The sequence below is a fragment of the Puntigrus tetrazona genome, chromosome 4 (assembly GCF_018831695.1).
Source record: "Puntigrus tetrazona isolate hp1 chromosome 4, ASM1883169v1, whole genome shotgun sequence".
NCBI lineage: Eukaryota > Metazoa > Chordata > Actinopteri > Cypriniformes > Cyprinidae > Puntigrus > Puntigrus tetrazona.
In genome coordinates, this window is record NC_056702.1 from 20,228,356 (window position 1) to 20,240,409 (window position 12,054).

The following is a 12,054-nucleotide window of genomic DNA, read 5'->3' on the forward strand; positions in this document are numbered from 1 at the left end:
CCCTGAATGGTTTAGCTCCTCAATACTTGAGCGAGCTCTTATCACATTATAGTCCTACACGTCTGCTGTGTTCTCAAAACTCTGGCCATTTGGTATTACCTAGAATAATTTTTAATGGTAACATATAAACTTTACTGTGTGTTATAAGGTTGTTTATGAAGGGATTATGCTTTTGTTGAAGCCATCAGCCTGCATTATTATAACCTTTTTAAATAATCTTGTTCAACAGAAGATGGTGGAAAAACTACATTACCTACATCATACAAACTACACCACAATAGAGTTTTGTCTAGTAAATATATGTTGCAATCAATATTTCTGTATATAATAATAATATTAATTTAATTTAATAATTTGATTTTGATTAAGTCTTAAATCTTTGTCTTTTGTTTCCTTGTAGCTGTTTAGTTAAATTCTTGGCTTTAAACTCTTCAACAAAGGCTTTATATGAAAGATGTGTGTGAAATCATTCAGTCTGGATGCTTGTATCATACTGATGGGCGGCAGTGGGTGTGATGTTTGTTTCTGAGGGTCAGAAAACAGTAATATATGTCAAAGATGTCATTAAATCTGTCACTGTGTTTGAGAGAATGCACCGCACGTTCAAATCATTTTTTGATGTTCCTCAGATCAGACAGTGATCATCAGCAGCGTGTGTTTCTGTTAGTACTGGTGGGCTGGGAGTGTTTGTTGTTGTTTAAATAAGATTCAGACGGTCAGTGTGTGTCTCACAGTGTCAGCTTGCTTTTCCTATAGGTCACACACACAGATGATGGAGGAGAGGGTGTCTCATCATTTCACCGCGAGATATGATCACATGAATCAGAGAATCATCGTAAACTCTATCTGTGATGTTCATTGCACTTTCACGTGTAAAAGTGTCTTTTGTGTGTGTTTTCTTTAATAGACAAAGGATATCAACAGCAGAAAGAAGCCGATGAACGGTGTGTGCTCATGTGTTCCTGAAACGTTAGAGATTCTTCACGCTAAACACGCTTCACAGCTTTACAGCGAGGTGAGATGAGATGAGGCTGTCAGAGACACACTTCAGGATATGAATAAATAAAGATCATCAGCAGATCAGTAAAACATCTTAATACCATAGAAATACTCTAGAAGTTAAAAAGTCTTGATCATGGGATGAAATGTTGCCAACTGCGGGCAGCAGATAATTTTCCTATCTGCCAGTTTAAATCTAGATTAAAGACACATCTTTTTAACTTAGCCTACACATAACACCCCAACATACTTTTTAATACTCAAATCCGTTGAAGGATTTTTAGGCTGCATTACTTAGATTTGCTGGAACCGGGAACACTACTCCTAAAATACGATGTACTTGTGACATTGTAAAAAGAATGGCATCTACACTAATATTAGTCCTGTCTCTTTCTCAATCTGTTTTCACAGTTTGTATCCAGACTAGATGGTGGATCAGCACACAGAGATTATGTTCATCAGAGACCAGAAAACCTAGATGCGCCCATGATCCTGATGCACACACACACACACACTCACTCACACTAAGTCATTTACACTACCTGACACAGCTGCGTTTAAATTGAATTGCAAGTTAAGTGCTGGGCGTCCGGTCAGAGGAGAACTGACCCCAACTGAGTCTGGTTTCTCCCAAGGTTTTTTTTTTCTCCATTCTGTATGGATGGGGTTTTGTTTCCTTGCCAATGTCGCCTCTGCCTTGCTTGGTTGGGGACACTTAACTTCTAGTGATTATCGTCGAATTGATTACAGAGATCGTCTCTGCATTTAATAACAAATTGTTCAGTCTCATCATTATACATCCCTGTCATTGTTCTCTTCTACATTATACTGTACAGTGCTTTGATACAACCTGTGTTGTTAAAAGCGCTATATAAATAAAAATGATTGATTGATTGATGACGTCGCTCCCCTCCATTGGACAGATTTCACACGTGGTTCAGAGCGGCTCACGCTGAAGGCGTTCCCAAAGCATTTGTGATGCAGCATCTCGTTCCCTAGAGGAACCATGGTTACATCCATAACCTGAGACGATCTTGCCCATTGGCAGTTAAAAAAGAAATATTGTTAGAATACTGTATTTTGTTGACACAGTGTGTTTTAAAGAAAAATGTAAAACCTTTTAGAGGTACAACAGCTTGAGTTATGGGTAATCTTGATATGTTTTGCAGTATATAGCAAGCATTTCTAGATCATTTGCAGCAATGTTTTGTGTTTCCAGTGAAACTGCTTGAATGCCCCGATTTCTCTTAAAAGTGTTTTTTCTTTTTTTTATTATAATTTATTTTGCAATATAAAATGAATAAAAATGCTTTAAAAACTACAAAAGCAGTTTAATCAAGAGTATACGAATTAATATTGAGACAGATGACTTATTAGGTCCTACTGTAATGCATATGTTACACATCAGATGTTTCCCTTATCGTTCACTTATGACGTGACAGATTATGTTTGCGTAAACACTTAAATACTTTATTTCTGTGTCTATATTTGTCCAGGTTTGTCCAGAACGACTCATGTCATGAAGTAATTTTGAGTGTTAACTGTTTCTGTTTACCAGCAGTGTTGTGCTGAAAACACAAATAGTACAACAATAAATACAGCCACAAAATGACTGGTGTGTTATTGGTCCATTGAAGTGAATGCATTTTATATATTTGTAAAATGATCATTGATTTGAAAGCTTACTTGGCATTCGGGCAATTGGTTTTTAGTGTTAGGATGCCAACTACGTCCTATTCTTTCAGAAACTAGGTCATTGATGGTCTCCACTCCTAGGCTCTTCAAACCTTCTATGGCAAGAATCAAAGTAGTTGGGTTTAGCAACAAATTAGCAAGAAACTGCACAAATGCATCCATTGCTGCTAGGAAAGAATTTTTAGGTTTTTTTACAGATTAACAATCTTCAGCATTTACACAAATTGTTTCCTTTATTGCAAGCAAATTTTATAAAGTAAGGCAAATACAATGCAGCGAGGCACAATATCATCTTTAATGAAAATCAGCTCAATTTGGCCAGCTTCTAAAGTAGAACAATCTTCTACCTGTGTTGCAAGACTCTTCTTTCTCAATAGCGTTGAGTCAATGCTTTTAAGCTTTGGTGAAAAGATATCCTTGAAGGAGTTGATGGTTGCATGCCGATGTCTTGCATAAATGTCTGAAGTTCTGTGTCCTTCAGAGACTTATTTTAAAGTAGGAATGTTTGCTTTTGACCATAAACAAATCAATGGTCCAAGCCTCAGAATGAGTATAATGAAGAATGTAATAAAAAACTAAAATTTAGTATCCAAGTTGGGCTAAGAGACTAAATTCATGACAGCCTGCAGTGTTACATATCATGGAAGATGGCAGAAGACTGCAGACAACAGGTAAATGCTGTTCTTTGCTGTATACTGTGTTCGTAGAGTAAATATGATTACATGGATTTTTAAAAATTGAGGAGCAGCCAGTGCTGTACACTTACGTCACTGATAGTTTCATTTACATTACATTTACATTTAGTCATTTTGCAGACGCTTTTATCCAAAGCGACTTACAATNGAAGATTGACAGAGATCCAGCATTCCGGATATGTATGGGAAGATCGTTTCCACCAGCCAGGAACAGAGAACGAGAAAGTTCTGGAGAGTCATTTCGAGCCTCTTTGAGATGGTACCACGAGGCGTCGCTCGCTAGCAGATCTCAGACTTCTAGAGGGCGTGTAGATTTGTAATAGTGAGTGGAAGTAGACCGGCGCTGAGTCTGTGTTTGTTCTATATGCAAGCATCAGTGCCTTGAACCTGATGCGAGCTGCAACCCGGAGCCAATGTAAGGAGATAAAGAGAGGTGTAACATGGGCTCTTTTGGGCTCATTGAAGACCAGCCGTGCCGCTGCATTCTGAATCATTTGTAGAGGTTTTATTGTGTTTGATGAAGTACAGCCAGAAGAGCATTGCAGTAGTCCAGTCTAGAAATGACAAGGCCCTGGACAAGAAGTTGTGCAGCTTGCTCTGTTAGAAAGGGCCTGATCTTTCTGATGTTGTGTAGTGCAAACCTGCAGGATCGAGCAGTCTTTGCAATGTGATCTTTAAAGGTGAGTTGGTCATCTAGGATTACACCAAGATTTCTGACCGAGGTTAATGGGGTAATTGTAGAAGAAGCTAGCTGGATGGTGAAGTCATGCTGTATAGCTGGAGTGGCAGGGAAGACAAGACGCTCAGTCTTTGTCAGGTTGAGCTGTAGGTGGAACTCTTTCAGAGATCAGGCAACCTGAGATCCGAGTAGCTACCGTTGGATCATATGGATTAAAAGAGAGATAGAGCTGTGTGTCAACCGGCGTAGCAGTGGTAGGAGAAGCCATGAGCCTGTATGATGAGGCTTATTGATGTAGTATAAACGGAGAAGAGGAGGGGTCCAAGAACCGATCCCTGAGGAACCCTAGTGACCAATTGATGTGCTGTGGATACTTCTCCTCCCCAGGCCACCCTAAAAAACCTACCAGTGAGATAGGATTCGAACCAGCAAAGTGGAATCCCAGAGATGCCCAGCGATGAGAGGGTAGACAGCAGGATCTGATGATTCACAGTGTCAAAAGCCGCGGATAGATCCAGCAGAATGAGAACTGATGATTTGGATTCAGCTCTTGCAGTCCGCAAGGCTTCAGTGACTTGCAGCGCAGTCTCAGTTGAATGGCTTCACCTAAAACCTGACTGGTTAGGGTCCAGTTTGTTGTTTTCTGAAAGAAACAGTGATACCTGGTTGAAAACAACTCTTTCAAGTGTTTTCGCTATGAATGGAAGAAGAGAGACAGGTCTGTAGTTATCAATAAGGGAAGTGTTTAAAGTGGGCTTTTTGAGCAGTGGGGTTACCCGAGCCTGCTTAAATGCTGTGGGGAAGGTGCCTGTGAGGAGAGATGTGTTGATGATGTGTGTGAGTGCTGGTAAGATTATGGGGGAGATTGCTTGCAGAAGATGAGAGGGGATGGGGTCTAGCGGACATGTTGTTGGATGGCTGGAGAAGAGAAGTTTGGATACTTCTGCCTCAGTGGGGGAGCAGAAGGAGAAAGTGGAAGAATCAGCAGTCGATGTGGTTGGTTGAAGGTTGTGTGTTGGGGGGGCTGAGAACTGGGTACTGATCATTTTTGTTTTGTTTGTAAAGAATGTGGCAAAATCGTCAGGTGTTATTGAAGTGGTGGTGGAGGGGGAATAGAGCAGAGAGTTAAATGATCTGAAGAGCTTACGTGTGTCTGAAGTGTTGTTAATCTTGTTTTGGAAGTATGATGATTTGGCAGTGTGGATTTCAGCAGAGAAGGAAGAAAGCAAAGTCTGATACCTGCTCAGGTCTGACAGGTCTTTAGATTTGCGCCACTTTCTCTCCGCTGCCCTGAGTTTGGCCCAATGCTCACAGAGAACATCAGACAACAAGGGGCTAGAAGAGGCAGTCCGTGCTGGCCTGGAGGAGAGAGGGCAGATGTCGTCTAGACAAGAGGTTAGAGTACTGCAAAAAAGTATCTGTAGCTGCATTCACATCCAGAGAAGAGAAATGGGTAGGTGAGGGAAGGGAGAAGGATACAGCAGAGGAGAGATGGGAGGAAGAAAGGGAACAAAGTTTTTCAGTAAAAAGTTTTATACGCTACTCTACAGTACAAGCTAATTTAATTTCTCCAATCTGAGATCTTGGAACTAAAACTATTTCTAGTTCTAGCAGTGCAAACGCTCTCCAGAAAGTGTGTAGTTCCAGAATTAGTTCAGGTTTCTCTGGTGTAAAAGGCCCTCAGCGGTTAACCAGTAAGGTGACAAAAGTGTACAAAAGTATCGATAATCCAAAAACTGTAAAATCTGATTTGCTGATCCCAATTGTAGGAGCTAGATGGCGTACGATGATGTGTGTCCCAACTCATAGGGGAATATTTCCACCTATACCCCCTGACACGCTGTTTCAAGGGTCAAGGGGACGGGGTATAAAATTGAATTGGGAATTGGGCCGACACCTTATACCATGCATTATGTTCATCTATTTTGTATCAGGTGTGTAATTCATTTATTGTAATTGAAAGGTGTGATGATCATTGGACTTGAGTATATGGCTGCATTGCATTTCGGGCTAAAAAATGGAAAGAGTTTCCCATTGAAGGTCTGACCGGTGTAAGTGCAGATATGAGAGCTGGACTCCACATCACAAAAGGAGACCAGACCCTCCTCACAATCCACAAGCACACCAACCCGCTGCAGCTGCACACTTGGAGACCGAGAGACAGAAGGATCGAAAAGTGGTGTACATCCATTACCTTTGTTCAAAAACAAAGTCCAATGTCCATTAAAAGGACTCAGTGTGATCGATGCCTCCCTGTTAATGGATTCTCAGACCACTCCTAAAATGCAGTGATTATTTCCCCTCACCACAAAATACTACAAATTACAAGGTACAAATTAATTGAACATTAATTATTAATTAGTTTAACTACAGTTTATGTATGTAAACTGTGGGTGTTTAAAAGTTTAAAATAAATGTAGGATTTGTATTAAATCTATAATCATTCATATAGTCAAATTGAATCGAGAATCGAAATGAAAAAACTAATTGAAATGAGAACTGGAACAATCCGAATCGATACCCACCCCTAATGGCATCAAACATGGATAAATGCGCAAGTGATTTTCAGTTATCATGGATCACGATTGCACTTTGCAAATTATAGAAAATCCCCAAATATGTAGACATACACCAACGAAGACAAGAAGGTATTGGAACAAACAGAAATAAAAGACTAAATATCAGCATGACGTTTCCGAAATCTATAGTGCTTCGCGAAAATCTTGATCTTAGCAGCAATTTACTTTCTGTAGAATGCTTTGAATTTCCACTGCTGTCACAGTAAATAATGTAATGATATACAGTAACTTATTTGATTGGCCGGGTAGTGCGTCACTCAGAAAAAACAGGAAAATTAGAAGAGATGCTCATAAATATCTTAAATATTTTTGTGGGTCTTAAAATAGATTATACTTGTCTAGGTGGGCTGAGGAATGGAAAGGTTTGGGAACCCCTGCCACAGAAGTAAAGCATACTTTTTGGAAAAAAATGAGGGTGAGCATTTTATCCTTTTGTAACTGTAATAAGGTTGTAATATTGAAAAAATATATATACACAGCCCTCCAAAAGTTTGGAAACACCCCTGGCAACCCTGGTTTGGTTTTGGATGATATCAGCATAAATCCTAATTTTTGGTGCAAATACAACACTATTTGGAGAGCTGGCCATCTTGTCTGTCATTGAATGGCCTGTCCGATCACCTAACCTCAACCCAGTTGAGATACTACGGGAGGAACTGGACCATGATGTCTGTAAGAAGTGTCTAACCGGTGTGAATCATCTTTGGAGTAATATACATCAAACACATCAAATCAGTGTTTGAATTGGTTGCCCAGATTATGCAGAGCTTTAAAATATGCTAATGGTGGATATTTTGATGAACTGAAAATGTAAGTATTTTCTATGTATAAACTGTTCATGCAATAAAATGTTTTCGTAGTTTGCGTTGTCCCATTATCAATGCAAACTTATCGCAAATTAAAAAGGCAGTGTAATATTGTAATATTGTAAATATTGTAGAAATGAAAGAGACAGGTTAACGCATAACATTTTTATTAGCATGGAAAAAAATGCATTCGATATTTGTACAAGTGTCAAATCTGTTTTTAAGCAACACGACAAATATTTTCGTTTAGTCGGCCTAAAATTTTGCATGTTTGTGTGTTACTGTCGTACAATTTCAACGATAAACTTCAAACAAAAGTTCATTCTTTAATTGTGGCTTAGCTATGGGCTGTGTTTACAAAATAAACGTCATCTTTGGCATCAAGCGGGTCTCGATAATTAGCCATTATACGACACTTTGGCAAATCTGGTCCCGAATCTAAATCTGCAACAGCCTCACAGCTCTATCAAGCTAGCTGAATACGTTATGGGTCATTGTACTCGCGACGGAGCGCTCTCGGAACAAAGACTAGAGCGGAAGTTGGTTCACGCTAGTCTTTGAAACGTCCTCTTTTTGAACGCGGTAGTGCGATAAAGGCTTGTAAGCCACATTTAAGGCGTTTTCGGTCTGTGAAACTCCCTCTGCTCTGAGGACATAAAATCCAACTATCGAGTGGATCTTCGTGTGGCTATTAAGAGTCACTTCGCTTTTGAACTTCTTTCCACACTGTTGGCAGGTCAAAGGTTTCTCTCTAGTGTGAATTTTCAGGTGGCCTTTGAGGGTTCCAGGATTAGAAAAGCTCTTTCCACACTGTTGGCAGGCATAAGGCTTCTCTCCCGTGTGAACTCTTCTGTGCCTTTCGAAGTCTGTCTTTTTAATGAAACTTTTCCCACACTGCGGGCAGGTGAAAGGCTTCTCTCCGGTGTGGATTCTCTTGTGGACCTCAAGGTTTCCTTTGACGGAGAAACTTTTCCCACACTGTTGGCAGGAGTAAGGTTTCTCTCCTGTGTGAGTTCTTATGTGGGCGTTGAGAGTTTGTTTCCGCGTGAAACTCCTTTCACATTGCGGGCAGGTGTACGGCTTCTCTCCGGTGTGAATTCTCATGTGGATTTCGAGGTCCGCCTGCCAACAAAACTGTTTCCGCACAGTTTGCACCCGTGAGGCTTTTTTCTAGTGTGAGTTTTCACGTGCCTCTGAAAGTCTTTTTTTTTTGCGAAAGCTTTCCCGCATCGTTGGCAGCTGAAAGGCTTCTCTCCGGTGTGAATTCTCACGTGGACTCAAGGTTTTCTTTCTTAGCGAAACTATTTCCACACTGTTGGCAGACGAAATGACTCGTAGCGTCGGTCTTATGAGTTTTTTCGGTCTGCGAGCAACTAAAATTCTCTCCGGTTAGGAAGTCGTTATGGTTAACTTCATCTTTCGTATCACTCAGTTCGTGAATATCGTTTTTCAGCAGCGCCAGGTCTAAAGCAAGAAAAGACAAGTTTAAGTTTTTTTTATCTAACGAGACAAAGCGAGACATCATTCAGACATGTAATGCGTTAAAATCGCCATGTGTGCTGAATATCGAACACAGTCTCACAACCAATTCGTACGTATTTTAAGAGGTGGCCACTTTGTGCTAATTGGTACAAATTCGTACGACTTCACTCGTACGATTTTGTGCGAGCCGTCTAAAACCCCAGTGACGAGTAAGTTTAGACCATTTGTACAGTCATACGAATTGGCAAATCGTAGAATATATCAAAAATCGTATTAATTAGTACGAGTGAAGTCGTACGAATTAGCCACCTCGTAAAATGTGTACAAATTGCCGTGAGATTGGGCTGAAACATCCCCCACTAAGTTACTGACTATCTACTGTATAAGTTAGTGACTATCTACTGTATAAGCCACTGCATTAGGTTACTGGTTAATTGGTCGTTTGATCATCAAACTAATTGATCAACAAGAATTAATCATGAAGAAGATCCCAGACACGTGCTTCTACATGAGCTCAGTTCAAAATAAAGTTTCTGGCCACCGACTGTTTTATCGGAAAACAACCAACCTGTTTGTTCCTCAGTATCTTCTCGTTTGACGCTGAACGTTTCTTCAGTCTTCACGCTCTCTGCCTCCTCTTTAATGAACCGTACCTCGGTATCTTCTTCTTTGATTCTGAACGTTTCTTCACTCTGTTCTTTAATAAACACGGTCTTTCTTTGTTCCTCAGTTTCTTCTAGTTTGACTCTGAAGGTTTCCTCAATCTTCGCTTCTTCACTCTCCTCTTTAACAAACGCCATCTTTATAACAGCGTGTAACACTTAGCCCTGTTTAAGATGAGAAGAATAAACACAATTGAATTGGACACAAATTCAATTACAAGTTGCATATCTGTAATAAGACTTGTATTTGTTTTAACGTTGGTTTGGCTCGTAAACGTTCTCGTTACAGATGCTCGTGTTTGTTTGTTCGCGTTACACCGCATTTCAAAAGAGTTCCCCTTTAGCGAATCGCTTGATTCGGTTTAGTCAGAGTTTGCATCAGTTTTGAGGAGAAATGAGACGCACCTTTTATGTTTTTTCCGCTTTCACTCATAAACCTTTGCTAACATCACTAGACAAAGTATCGGAGTTTCATTCTGTAGTAGCTGAATGACTATATAGAGAACGGCGAGCTTAAACGAGCTCTATCGATCGCATAGAGTTCGAAACAAAAAAAATAAATAAAACATTTTCTTCAGCTGATTCACGGACGCGGGAGAGCGGCGCGACCTTATGACGTCACATCGTCCGACCAAAATAAAAGTCATTTTCTTCGTTTCTTCTTAAAGGTTTTATATGAATAATTAAATGGGTAAAGGTTGACATTTCAGAGACATTTAACTATTTGTTATGCTAAATGTAACCGAAGCCAGCGTTTTCATCTTATTCTGTCTCATTCCATCTCAGTTTCTCCCCGAAACATAAATCAGATTTGATAATAATAAGTGGGTTTTCGACTGTCTGATTTGAGTTCTTTATATATTCTTCTGAAATGTAATAAAAGTGACTGATTTTGGGGTCAATAATTTGTCCCGAATGTGATTATCATATAAGCAAAGCTTAATAATGTAAGTTAGTTTTAAGATATCGTATTTTGATTGCTGCAAAATTGTTCACAAAAACCAATTTAAGAAAAAAAACTGATCTTTAGAAGTACATCCATAAGAAAAACATGTGACGTGTGTGTTTTTTGGGTTTTTTTTGAGAACCTAAGAACATGTTTGACGTATTTGTGTTGTTTGCTCTGTGGGAAAAGTGCAATTTTCAACAGTTTGGACCGCAAAGTTTGTTTTGAAATTGTGCTAAAAAATGACACACTCTTTGGTCCCTTTTAAACGAGATGCTACTGGTCTAATCAGATTCAATGATCTATGCTAAGCTATGCTAAAACCGCTATAGTTTCTTCTTGAAATTTTTGTTGTTTTGTTATTATTTATAAATGATTATTTAGAATTTCTGTTATATATTATAATCACATTTTGAGAGAAATTATATACCGCAAAGTCGAACGAAATTCGGCTGTAGGAAAGGTGTGCGCTTTATTGTTTTAAGTGTTTAAATAACTATATATTCGAATAAATTAGTGACTAATGTAACACTGAAATGCTTTATCTAATGACAAAGGTTTTATGTGTGTTTGTGTGTTAATTATTCTCATGTACACGAGTAAGTGCTTTATAGTTTCGGTTATCCCTATGTTTATTGTTCTTATATCTGAAATGAATTGTGGTATAACAGAATTCGGTGAAGTATGTATTGTCTGCAAAAACATCCGTGCACTGATTGCACTTTTTTTACGGTTTATTGAACGGGAACAGCTGTCTATCAGAGGGAAAGTACAAGCATAAAAAGAAAAGGACCTAATACTGAGCCCTGTGGCACTCCATGATTCAATAACAAAACGAGAAGCTCTAACATGATTGGTGGGGCTTGATTCCTGACCAAAGTTGTTCAAAAGTATGGTTTCTCCTTTCTCCTTCTGTAAATTTGTCTATAATTAATAAGTTCTCTCGAGTTAGGGGTTTGTTTGGTTACATTTTATGTTATGCAATGTTTGCTATTGAAGTCAGGTAATGCAACATGAAAGTTTTTTCCAGTATTTCTGTAATTTTAGCAACAAAGGTGAACGAACACGCCAGACTCAGTCAACATACTTACAGTGGACTAAACTAACTCTAGTGGTCTCTACGGACCACTGCTGGATATATGTGGTCACTGCACTTCGTCAGTCTACCCTAAAATGAAAACTATGCCATTAACTCACCCACATGTTGAGACCCATGTTCATCTTTGAAACGACTGAAATGTTCTCATCTCCAGAAACATAAAAACATCTGTAAAACAGTTCATGGGACATCAGCGGCTCAACTCCACATTTGTGACACAGTGAGAATACCTTTTTTATGCAAGGAAAACAATAATAACAATTTCTATACCATTCTTCTTCCCAGACTTGCGTCTTCCGTCATTCTAGAGCGTATCAAAACGAACTTTTGAGTTTTTTTTCCGTTTTCAAGGACTAAAATTAGAGATAGCAATGTCGTTACCGTCTTTCACATTTTAATAAATAAATAAAAT

At 39.2% G+C, this 12,054-nt stretch overlaps 1 pseudogene; it reads right to left on the minus strand.

Moving 5' to 3' along the window:
- Positions 1 to 7,612: 7,612 nt before the first annotated feature.
- LOC122343052 lies at positions 7,613 to 10,271 on the minus strand (annotated as a pseudogene).
- Between the last annotated feature and the right edge of the window lie 1,783 nt (positions 10,272 to 12,054).